Source organism: Pipistrellus hanaki (genome assembly GCF_964339955.1).
Source record: "Pipistrellus hanaki genome assembly, chromosome: 1".
Classification (NCBI taxonomy): Eukaryota; Metazoa; Chordata; class Mammalia; order Chiroptera; family Vespertilionidae; genus Pipistrellus; species Pipistrellus hanaki.
In genome coordinates, this window is record NC_140503.1 from 93,459,557 (window position 1) to 93,472,293 (window position 12,737).

Below are 12,737 nucleotides of genomic sequence, written 5' to 3' on the forward strand. Positions count from 1 at the left end.
CTGACTGGGACTAGAAGGTCTGCTTTCATTCCACTTTGCCCAGTGCAGAAAGCAATGAGATGGCAGAGCATAAATAGAAGGAAATCTGGAAAATCCTACTGATCTTTCAGGATACCATCAAATATGAGGGCGAGAGTTGGGGGTGAATTTATCCAGAGCAAGAGCAACTTTCCCCTCACAGGAAGACCAATTAAACCTCAACACCCCTCCCCACCCCCAAATCACACCCCAAATAATAAGTTAGAGTTAATAATTAAGAAAAACTTAGCAGAAAGGATGAAGAAGGGGTGTGGAGAAGCATAGAGAACAGGAAAGAGAAGATAAGATGCTAAGTATTTCAAAGCAAAGATGCAACTAAGTACTTACTTGAAGTACTTTTCCATTTATTGTGGGTAAATAAAACAGTACCCTGAACTAGAAAACTTCCTAAAATTCACTCCACCCACCCAGAAGAAAAAAGGTTTTAAGACTAATGAGCTCCAACAACAAAGGCTTGGCAACTCAAGCTACAGGTTCCTAAAACAATGTGAAATCTGAGAATAGCTCATAACCACACCAGATACTTTAAATAACAGACTGAAGACAAAATAGCCATCTTCTCCAGGAAAATGAGCATATGGAAGGTCAATTATTACCACTTCCCACCCAGTCCACAAGTGCAAGAGGAAGATAAAGAATGGATATACAACATATCCTATATAATAAAAGCTTAAAATGCTAAGTGCCCTGTCATCTGCTGACTGGTCAACTGTTCAATCAAAGTATAATATGCTAATGATATGCTAAGGCCGCTCAACCACTCACTATGATGTGCACTGACCACCAGGGTGCAGACACTCCTACCAGTAGGTTAGCTGGCTGCTGGTGTCCAGCTGAGCAAGATAGGCCCAAAACGCCCTGAAGCCCTCCCACAGTCCCTTCCGGCTGGCAACCTCCAGTGTCTCTCACCAGCCAGCCAGCCACACCACCGGATCTGGATGAGACAAGGCCGGACACGCCCTGGAGCCCTCCTGTGGTCCTTCCCTGGGCCCAATAGTTCACTGGTGAGGTCCCTCGGAGAGCCAGTTTCGGCCCACTTCCGCAGGCCACTCCCCTCAGGAGGGTACCACACGCAGGGCTCACCATGGGCTGGCGACTGCGGCTGCCAAGTACTGCTGTGGTGGCACCCCCCTCTCCTGATCTGGACTGATTGGGCACGAGCCCACAGCAGGCACAGTGGGGCCAGGATGAGCAGGAGCTGATACAATATCACAACTGCAGGCGGTGTTGGACTGTGGGTTTTGGCCCAATCCCCACAGGCCACCCCTTCTTTATACTTTTGTATATCTATAGGTGTTGCTTTCTCTGTGAGTAGAAAGAAAAAGTTAGTAACAGTTTCAGTTGGGAAATTTTACTTTGAAGCAAGTATACAAAGATAACTGTGAATGGAGCTAGCAAAAAAAAAAAAAAAAAAAAAAGAAAGTTATCCATTCTGATTAGTGGTATCAGTAAGCACTTGAAAGCACAATTTCTTGCACATAATTTCAATTAAGGAGAATTGTAAACTATGTTCCCAAACTATGTAATTTTATCCACTTTTTAAGTAGGCCACTCCAAAATTTTTTCTCGATCAAAACTTTAATAAATGTTGACCATGTCATTTGTCACATTTCCTCTCTGTCCTGTAGTGGAGTGTAGAACAAGCAGTGCTGGGTATGAATTAAATATGTAAAAAATGTTTTAAAACCTAACTAAACATAGGGAAAAATAACATTCTCATTTTGCTCAGTACTAAGCTGGGCATAATATCTAACTTGGAACTGTTTTAAGGATAAAATATGACTATGAATGAAAAAGCTCTTAGCAACAAATACCTTGTACAGATCACAGTTTACTTGATTACTGAATTTTCTTCTAAGTTCCTACTCATTCACTGGTCATAGGCTTCTAAATATAAGAAACCAAGTATCTATTTAATAAAAGGTTCTCAATCTTTTAAAACCCATGCTTCTTTAAGAAGCACAAATCCATTGCCTATTGTGCTTTTTTGATGTGTTTCCCTAATATAACATTGACTGCACTTTTTTGAATTACAGCTTCTTCCTGCAATAATGAATTATAACCCACCATCACCCCTTTCAAAGCACTAAATTTATATGAAATATATCATACATAAACTATAAAATATTGGAGTGCCAAAAAATTACTATTCCTAATTTCATAGAGTATGAAAGCTAAGTTGTTTATATATTCATTCAATACTTACCACTGACATATGACTTGCATACTTCAAATGGTTGATTCCCCAAATTTTTTTCATGTAAATACTTTGTTCATTACTCCACTGAAACTACATTCCCTAGAACAAAATTAAATACTAACTTTTCTTCTACCTGTCTGGCTTTATTTTGGCCTTCGTTGGCTCTTCATCTCCATCCACAATAAGCAAAATTAACTACTCCATTCTTTGTGGTACTAAAACATCATCTTTGTAGTGCCTACCACAGTGAATGACAAACCTTTAGTGATGGTCAATAATGTGTTACTTTAATTCCATTATAAAACTTCCATTATAATTAATTGTATTTGTGTCTGTGAACTTCATCAGACTAGAACTGAAGGCAAGAATGTAGGTCTTCAATGTTTTGTTTTGTTTTTTGCATCTTAATCCTAGATTTATTCAACACAATCCTTTCACTTTATCCAATAAAAAATAAATACTATATCTAAATTTTTAAAAGTACTTTGATCTCCCATTTTAGAAGTCATCAAAAATATTTGCTAAATCAGACTAGATTCTGCTTTGTACAACACACTGTCCTTTGAATATATCACCCATCTATCAATCCACATATTTGCTCATAACTCTGTAAGCTCCTCTACAAAACCTTCCAAAATCACTCCAGTGCTGATCTTTTTCTCAAGATCTATTAGAAAGTATTATTTTAGCCGAAACCGGTTTGGCTCAATGGATAGAGTGTCGGCTTGGGGACTGAAAGGTCCCGGGTTCAATTCCGGTCAAGGGCATGTACCTTGGTTGCGGGCACATCCCCAGTAGGGGGTGTGCAAGAGGTAGCTGATGGATGACTCTCTCTCATCGATGTTTCTAACTCTCTATCTCTCTCCCTTCCTCTCTGTACAAAATAAATAAAATATATTTTTTTAAAAAAGTATTATTTTATATAGAACATTGTGTAAAATATTCTGTGGTACTTGTTATTTTTCCCTAGACTGAACATACTTGTCCCAACTCCACAATACTGGTATACTCAACAGCAAGGTCCATGACAACTTATTGCTCCTACACCTACTCAGCAAAACATTTTTCAGGTAACTGGCACTCATTATACAGATAGATTAAAATGTAATGCACAACAGAGGTACAAGCTAACTAAGAGCAAAGAGTAACAGATTTGGCTGTTTAGCATTGGCAGGCTTTTTTAAAAAAATTATTATTATTATTATTATTATTATTATTTTATTTTAGAGAGAGGAAGAGAGAGTCATCGATGTAAGAAACATCATGCAACCTGACTGGGGGTGGAACTCGAAACTTGTGTATGTGCCCTGATCGGGAATCAAACCCTACACCTTTTGGTATACGGGACAATGCTCCAACCAACTGAACCACACTGCCCATGGCAGCAAGCTTCCTTTAAACAAGAATGTGGCACAGCACCTCCCCCACTATGGTTATGATACAAGAAACTGTTTATTTATGGGAGAAAGAGAAGAGCAGCACTCTGCAGTGCTCAGGTCAAACAGCAGCTTCCCTTCAACTCACAGAATGTGGGAAAGTAGAGACCACTACTTACTGGTATAAATACAGAACTAAAGCCTTATTCAAAGGTGAAGTATTTCCACTAAGCTCACAGAGAAAGTCAAAACAGCAGAACTTGCACTGAAACCCATATTTCCTCTCTCCCAATCAAGAAACCTTACTGCATCAAAGTGCTTCTCTATCTCAAAAAATTAGTCTGTCTTTAAACCACACATGTCAAAAGGAAAACCCACAAATACCCAAGTCACTCACTGAACTGCCACACAAAGGAATTAGAAACTGGGAAAGGGAAATGCTTTTGTAGACTCCTTTGCATCTTCCCAGACATTGACCACTAAGTGTTCCAAAGTTCTCCTTGGCCTCTTTTTACTCTACACTAGGGGTGTCGAACTCAATCAAAGAAGGGGCCAAAATCTAAAATCCAGCCTAAATCGCGGGCCGAATGGTTTACTGAACAGTCATAAACTGACAATGTCATAAACTGACAGCAGAGTGCAGTGATGACAGCGCGGTGCGGGCCACATTCCAAGGCCTGGCGTGCTGGATTTGGCCCGCGGGCCTTGTGTTTGACACATGTGCTCTACACCAAGCATGTCAAACTTGCAGCCCACAACAAATAATTTTGTGGTCCAGCCAATATAACAGTATGTAAAAAACATTTTAATGAAAATTTTGTAACTTAATTTTTACAATACCGTTATACATAATCTATATGTGTAAAAGCCTAAGCGAGCATTAGACCATTCGACTGGTAGCTATGGCACGCACTGACCACTAGGGGGCAGACACTCTGACCGTAGGTTAGCTTGCTACTAGGGTCTGGCCCATCAGGGACTGGGAAACAGGCCAGACATATCCTGTAGCCCTCCTTTTTTCCCTTCCTGGCCCTGATCATACACCAGTGGGGTCCCTCAGCCTGCACCTTCTCACAATCAGAGGATGTCCAAGAGCCGGTTTTGGCCTGATCCCCACAGGCCAGACGAAGGGACCCCACTGGTGCAAGAATCCATGTACTGGGCCTCTAGTTATTAATAACGAACTACAACATTCGCTAATGACTGATTACTATAATCATGTTGCATTCATTTCCCTTCTTCACCTTACGTGCAGGCACACCATTTCTCTCAACTAATACTAGCAGCAAATATTTCAGCAAGCCAATTGCCACATAATTAGTCTTCAACTGATTTGTTTAATGTGTGCAAAAGGAAATATTTTGCTTTCGAAGAACAAGAAAAATAGGTTTATTTGCGTTATGCTTATTAATTTGTGGTTATTCAGTGTCTGATAGGTTAATGTCCAAGGAAAAGTATTAATTTTTATTGAAATGTTCTATTATTCTATGTTAAGGATTACTCATTTAGTCAGCCCTCTGTATTCATTCAGCATGTCTCTATCAAAATAAACCTATTTTTCTATGAAAATTGAAGCTTTTATTTTTTGCAGCCCACATAAACTTAAACCTTGTTTATTTGGCCCATGTTAGCTTTTGAGTTAGATATGCTTGCTCTACACTCTCTATTGGTATTTTCACCTGCAGCCTATTGCTTCATCTAGCATTCACAGACTAAGAATTACCAACCAGACTTTTGTTGTGTGTGCTGCCATTCTACACTCTAAACATCTCTATGTGTGTATGTCCCATACACACCTTAAAAAAAGCCCCTCAGCATTATTATAAATTCATTCCCCCTCCCTCAGTCAACTAGATCACCCCCTTGTCATATTGCCAATCTTGGCAAATGGCATCATTTAATCAGAAATCTGTGCACTGGATTTCTCTCATCTCTCTTACCTCAAACTCCAAGTTTTATCAATTTTCCCTCCTAAATTCAGTAGTTCTTGTACCCCCAACCAAATCATTTCGTACACATATCAATGATCTCCAAAGCTTTTGGATCACTCACCTTTATTACTAAACCTATTTTGAGCAGCTCTAGCCAGTTTGGCTCAGTGCATAGAGTGTCAGCCTGGGGACTGAAGGGTTCTGAGTTTGATTCCCAGTCAGGGCATATGCCTGGGTTGCAGGCTTGATCCCCAGTGGGGGGAGTACAGGAAGCAGCTGACCAATGATTCTCTCTTATCATTGATGTTTCTCTCTCTCTCTCCCTCTTCCTTCCTATCTGAACTCAATAAAAATATATTTAAGAAAATATTTTGAGCATACATACAGACACCCAAAATATATGCATATTTACTTATAAGTTAAAATACATGTATGTCTACAGCAATATAGTAAGATACTATAAACCTTAATGAAAACATTCCTAAAGTTCAGGAACCTACATTTTTAGAAACTGTATAATGTCCCTATAGTAAGAAATACACACAAAGAAACTGCTTCAAATAGTCATTTGAAATGCTTTCTTTGATTCACACACATATATTTCATGATGAAATGATACACACATACTTTGGCATACTGCTAAATATAGTTAACCTTATCTTCTCTAAAGCCAAAGACAAAAAATAAAATTTAAAAGTAGCTGACTTTTAAAAACCCACATTTTATTATTCTATTAATAAAACTTAACTCTGTAGAACAAACTCTCCAAAAATTCATCTGAAATTAAAAAAAAGACCCGAAATAGCCACAGCAATCCTGACAAAAAAAAAAAGAACAAAGAATCACAAGACCAAATATCAAGCTATTATATTAACAAGCCACGGTTCTCAAAACTGCCTGGTACTGGTAAAAGAACAGACATACAGACCAATGGAACAGAACAGAGAACCCAGAAATCAACCCAAGCCATTATGCTCAATTAATTTTTGGCAAAGGAGGCAAGACCATACAATGGAGTCAAGACAGTTTCTTCAATGGTGCTGGCAAATTTGGTCAGGTACATGCAAAAAAATGAAACTAGATCACCAACTTATACCATACACAAAAACAAACTCAAAATAGCTAAATATCTTAAATGTAGAACGGGAAACCATAAAAATCCCACAAGACTACATAGGCAGCAAAATAGCAGACATGTCATAGCAATATCTTTACAGACAGCTACAATGACAATGGAGACTAAGGAGAAAATAAACAAATAGGACTATATCAAAATAAAAAGCTTCTGCACAGAAAAAAAAAAAAAAAATCAACAAAACAACAAGAAAACCCACTGCATGGGAGAACATATTTGCCAATGATGTTTCTGATAAGAGTTTTATCTTCAAAATTTACAGAGAATTCATACAACAAAAGGAAGATTAACAATCCAATTAAAAAAAATGGGCAAAGGATCTAAATAGACACTTTGCGAAAGAGGACATACAGAAGGCCCCGAGACATATGAAAACACGCTGAAAGTCTAATCATCCGAGAGATACAAATCAAAACAACAATGAGATACCATCTCATACCTGTCAGAATGGCTCTCATCAACAAATCAACAAATGACAAGTGCTAGCAAGGACGTGGAGAAAAAGGAACCCCCTTGCACCGCTGGTGGTACAGCCACTGTGGAGAACAGTATGGTGTTTTGTTAAAAATGAAACTCCCATTTGAACCAGTAATCCCACTTTTAGGACCATATCCCAAGAAAACAAAAACACCAATCAAAAAGGATATATGCACCCCTATGTTCATAGCAGCACAATTCACCAGAGCTGAGATTTGGAAACACCATTAGTGCCTATCAGAAGATGAGTGGATTAGAAAACTGTGATACATCTACACAATGGAATACTATGCTGCTATTAAAAAAAAAAAAAAAAAAAAAAAGAACTTCTAACATTTGCAACAACATGGATGGAACTAGAGAACATTGTTAAGCAAAATAAGCTAGTTGGAGAAAATAAACATCACATCATCTCACTCATATGTGGGATATAATGATCAACTTAATTTGACGAACAAGAATAGATTGATCTAGAGACAAATGGTGTGTATGTGGGGGGGGTGGGGGGGTGAGGTGGGGGGGTTTAGAATGCAACCAAAGAACTTGTATGCATGCATATTAGCATATCCAATAGACACAGATATGGGGGGCTTGCCCTGGGTGGGAATGGCTGGTGATGGGGAGATCAATTGGGGAAAAGACAGACATATGTAAAACTTTAGACAATAAAAGGAAAAAAAAACAAAAAAGCAAAACTGTGGTAACATCTATACAACGGAATTGTATGCTGCTATAAAAAAGAAGGAACCTTTATCATTTGCAACAGCATGCATGAAACTGGAGAGCATTATGCTAAGCAAAATAAGCCAATCGGAGAAAGATAAATATCACATGATCTCACTCATATCTATACTAATAATAGAGGAATATGTAAATTGTCCAGGATGCCATCACATAACCATTCAGCAGGCTGTCCCCACCCCCTGCTCAGGCAGCTGCAAGGCCCATTGTAGGTAGGATTGGATACAACAGGAGCGGATAAGAAAGGAGAGGGAGAGGAAGGCAGGCCTGCATGCAGACAGACTGAGAGGAGAAACAGAAATACAGAAAAGGAACAAGACAAAGACGCAGGAATGGAAAAGGGAAGGAAATGCAGGGCTCCATGGGGGAGGGAGTGGCATCCATGTGGGGTGGGGGGCGGAGCAGCTGCGTGTGTGTGTTTGTGTGTGTGTGTGTGTGTGTGTGTGTGTGTGTGCGCGCGCGCGCGCGCGCGCGCGCGCGCTACGGTGTTAAGGAGCAGGGAGCCCCACCCAGATGCAGGAGGAGGGCAGTGGCCCCTGGTGCAGGCCATTGGGATGGAGGGGTGGAAGGTGCAAGGCCTTCCATGCAAGAGGCGCTCCTGCTCTGCAGCAGCAGCAGCAGCACCTGGGCCTCACGGGCCTCAGCCACCCTCACTGAGCCAGGTGCCCCATGCTAGGAGGAAAGGAGCAGCTTAGATGGGGCAGAGTCAGACACTAAGGAAGATACCACTTTCATCCCTAAAGGCTGGACCCCAAAAACACTGGCCAGGGTTAGGTTTGGTGGTGTGTTAAGTGTACTTTGTTGACTAGAAGTTGGGGCGACCCAGGCAGGGAATGGGAGGACTGTGGCAGGAAAGCCAGGGAAAAGGGAGTGGCAAAGGCCTGGCCAGGGATGGGGGTTAATGCTCCCCCCCTCCCAACGGAAGCTTTAATATCAATGTGGACTCAGGCAGGACTGAAAGCAGGTCCCAGAGGGGGTGGAGGGGAGGAGTAAAAAGGAGACAGACGTAAGGAATGAAGGGGGAGAATGGAAGGAGGGGGGCGTGGGAGATTCAAAGGGAGGGAGGGGAAAAAAAGGAAAGAGAAGGATGCTAAAATGGGGTAAGGCCAGGAAAAAAGTTAAATAAAAAGAAACATAATGTGATAGTGAGGGGAGTTTAAAAGGAGGAATTAGTAAGAAAATTAAGTTCAGGGTGATTTCTTTAAAATGTAGTCAGCCATCCTATGAGGGCTCCCGGTGAAAGGCCGTAGGCTTGGCTGAGGGCCCGACCCCCCCAACCCTGTGCACAAATTTCATGCACCAGGTCTCTGATGAGTGATATAATAATCATCATAATGTGATGAACAAGAATAGATTCAGAGACAAGTAGTAGGGGAGAGGGTGGGTAGAGAGCAACCAAAGGCCTTGTATGCATGCATATTAGCATATCGAATGGACTTAGACACTTGTGGGGTAGAGGCTTGCTTGAGATGGGAATGGCTGCAGGTAAGGGAGGAAAGGTCAACTGGGGAAAAAGAAGATGCATGTAAAACTTTAGACAATAAAAAACAAACAAAAACAGTTCTGTAAAAGTCTTAGAATTAGCTATCTTTAAAAAGATGAGAACTTTACCAAATACAGTTTGGCTCCTTTTGCACACAGCTCCTAAAAGAAGATACCACATTTCTTTTCACTTATCTACTGAAATAATCTAAGGTTGCTAATGTTCTAGGTTTTATGGGCTGCACCTCCTTTAATACAAGTACATACTATCATTTTTTTAAAGTTTTCTACATATACAGTTACTATTTCAGGACCTTTTACTCTTCCCTACCCTTACCCCTGTCAAAGCATCCTTCCTACCCCAAGACTCCCACCTCTGCAACACACAAAAACCCCACAATACACAACCAAAATAAAAATAAATCTAATACAAGGGATATTTACATATTTGCACAATATAATCCTCTAGTATTTTACCAACAACCTGACTGATCCTAACAATAGTCCATGTACTCATCACTCTAGCACTATAGTTAAGAGTAAACCAGTGCATTTACAGGATATTACTGAAAAAGTTTTCTTCTGAATGATTATGCTACTTCCCCATGCTGTGAGCCACAATTTATTTGACAAGCCAAACAATAAAAGACATTAAGTGGCAAGCATTCCATGAAAACCAGCATCGTGCTAAACTATTTGATTAACTTTCATTTTATAGAGTGACCAGATCTCACTCAGTCTCCAGAATTTATTGACACCAATATAGAACTACATATTCATTCAGTGAGGGTAAATGGGGACAGATTTTAATTAGTGACCAGAAAGTTAAGAAGAAAGCTTTTAAAAATTACAAAATCCAGTGATTTTCAATATTGTTGATTCTATACTTTTCATGTGCAGAAAGTGAGGGAAATTAGAAAATAACCTTAATATACAACTTAACATTCTTTTTAAAAGAATCAACATTGTAAGAACTTCAAATTTTAGGTCTGTGAAGTCAACATAGAAGACTTAAATTAGAATTTATTTGCTTCCTATTTACCACATCCTGTCTTTTAAACTACTACTCTAATAATGTCTTCCATTTTATACTGAATTTTAGGGTAAGTAAAATGACTTTTTTCCTCAAATGCCTGTAACCAAAATATCACTTTGTTTCATCCATTTCCTCTTTATCACTTCATCTTCACTCATTTAATACTGATCAATGAACCAAAATTATTTGAAAATATAAATATAATGGGACTCTTAGATGAGTCCTTGTCCCCTCTGCTCCTTGATATCCACAAATGTATACTAGGTAACTTCCGATTAAAATTCCTTAATAATTTCTAAAAGTGGTCAATTGAGATGCATAATTAAAATTTATTTAGCATGTTATTTCTGTGCCATCAAAGCAGTCAAAAACCAGGAAGCAATTCTATGCACCAAATATCTATGTGGTATGCAGGGCCAAAGAAACCTCACCAGTGAGGATATCAATTACATATTGAGTTCTTAAAATCTTTTATTATGCCAAGAAGAGATGAAAAGGAGTCAACTTTTGATCATATACTCCAAGTGTTTCACATTTTACATCTGAGTTTTACAATTATTCTGTAACCTGTGATTCAAACATGGGCCATGGAGCTAGACCCCCTGGTTTCTCCTCTCAGGGACGATGACCACATGCAAATTACTTATGCTCCCTGTGCCTTCATTTGTAGAATGGGATAAAACAGCAACTACCTCATTAGGTAGATTCCACGATTAAATAAGAAAATACACACAAAGTGCACTGAGCTAAGTGCACTTTTTTTTCACTGTCATTATTATAGTATTATTACTTTTATTATTAGTATTAAGTATTGTTTCCATTTTAGAGATGAGGAAATGAAGCCGAAAGTATCATTTACCAGTGATCCCACCAATTAGTGCCAGGTTTTGACTCAAAAGCACAAACTTGGTAAAGTAAAAACTGCTTAGGCATAAAATATTTGTACTGTTTGAAACACCACTTTATCACTACGAAGCATAAGAAAGGACACGCAATACACAGGTCCCGGGCGGCGTCGGGCACTGAGTCTCGCGGAGACCCAGGGGGACGCCCTGCGAGGACGCGCGGCGTCCGGCCTCCGCGGCGCTGGCCTCGGCCCCGCCACCCCCGCCCGCGCTCCCTCCCCGCCCCGCCGCCCATCCCCCGCCTCCGGGGCCTGCCCGGCGGGCCCAGCCCACACCCACCCGCCACGGGCGGAGAGCGGCACCGGCTCCGCTCCGAGGACGGACGGGCAACCCCTATCCTGGGAGCTAACCACTGAACCCGAGGCGGGGCCAAGGAAAAGCCGCCGCCCTCGGGCTGCAGCGGGACGCGGCCCGGCGGGAGGCAGTCCCAGCGGCCAGCGAGTCCGGGAGCGGCCTCCACCCGCTTCCTCGCCGACCACGCGTCAGGCGACGACCGCTCTGCGTGGCGGGTGTCAGGGCGGCCGGTGTGGGGGCCGGGTACTCCGCTGGCAGCCCCACGTCCCGCAGTGACAGCGCCCAGACCGGCCCCCCGCCCCCCTCGGAAGGCGCGGGGCAGCTCTGCGCCCTCGGGCGCCGGCGGCCGGGAAGCGAGGGTGGCGGGGAAGGTCCGGAGGAGCCGGGCGGCCCGCACTTCCGCTCCGGCCCGGCCGCCCAGCCCCGCCGTCCCGCACAAAGGCCCCCGCCGGCGGCCCGCGCACGGGAGCCCGAAGCCCCCGCCCGCCCGCCCGGCCCGGGCCCCTACCTTCTCCGGGAGGGAGGCGTCCGGTGCCGCGCGGTCGGCTCGGGCCGTGGCTTGTCAGCTCCCGCTCGGCCTCTCCCGCGGACTGGCGCGGCCTCTCTCTCCTCTCGGGCGGGGCGGGCGGCGGCTCTTCCTCCTCCTCCTACTTGGCGGCGAGAGGCGGGGACTCGCGGCCCGGAGCCGCCTCCAGGCCCGAAAGGACCCCCGCGGCACAGCCTTCTCGAAGCGCCCCGCCCGCTCCTCCCGCCGCCGCCGCTCCCTCCGGAAATGCATTCCTCGCCGCGTCAGCCGCTCGCCGCGCCCGGGCGGGAGGCGGCGGCCGGAAGCCGGGCTCGGACAAAGGAGCCGGCCCTTGGGAGCGGCCCGCAGCCGGGAGGGGGGCGCGCCTCGGCCGGGCCGCGCGGTGCCTCAGTTTCCTGTGCTGAGCGGAGGGGTGTGGCTGTGCACCCGCGCCCCCTCCTCCCCGCCGGACCCCCTTCCCCGCCCGACCCCCTTCCCCGACGGGCCCCCCTTCTCCGCCGGACCCCGCTTCCCCGCCCGACCCCCTTCCCCGACGGGCCCCCCTTCTCCGCCGGACCCCCCTTCCCCGCCCGACCCCCTTCCCCGACGGGCCCCC

The 12,737-nt window shown here is 43.5% G+C and overlaps 1 protein-coding gene across 1 annotated transcript in view; it reads right to left on the reverse strand.

The window, feature by feature from the left end:
• ITGB1 (integrin subunit beta 1) overlaps positions 1–12,392 on the reverse strand; it is a 56,347-nt gene extending 43,955 nt beyond the window's left edge. Inside the window, exon 1 of the mRNA XM_084875924.1 lies at positions 12,125–12,392. The gene's annotated coding sequence lies outside the window, so the exon portion shown is untranslated. The remainder of the gene's footprint in view (positions 1–12,124) is intronic.
• Positions 12,393–12,737: the final 345 nt, after the last annotated feature.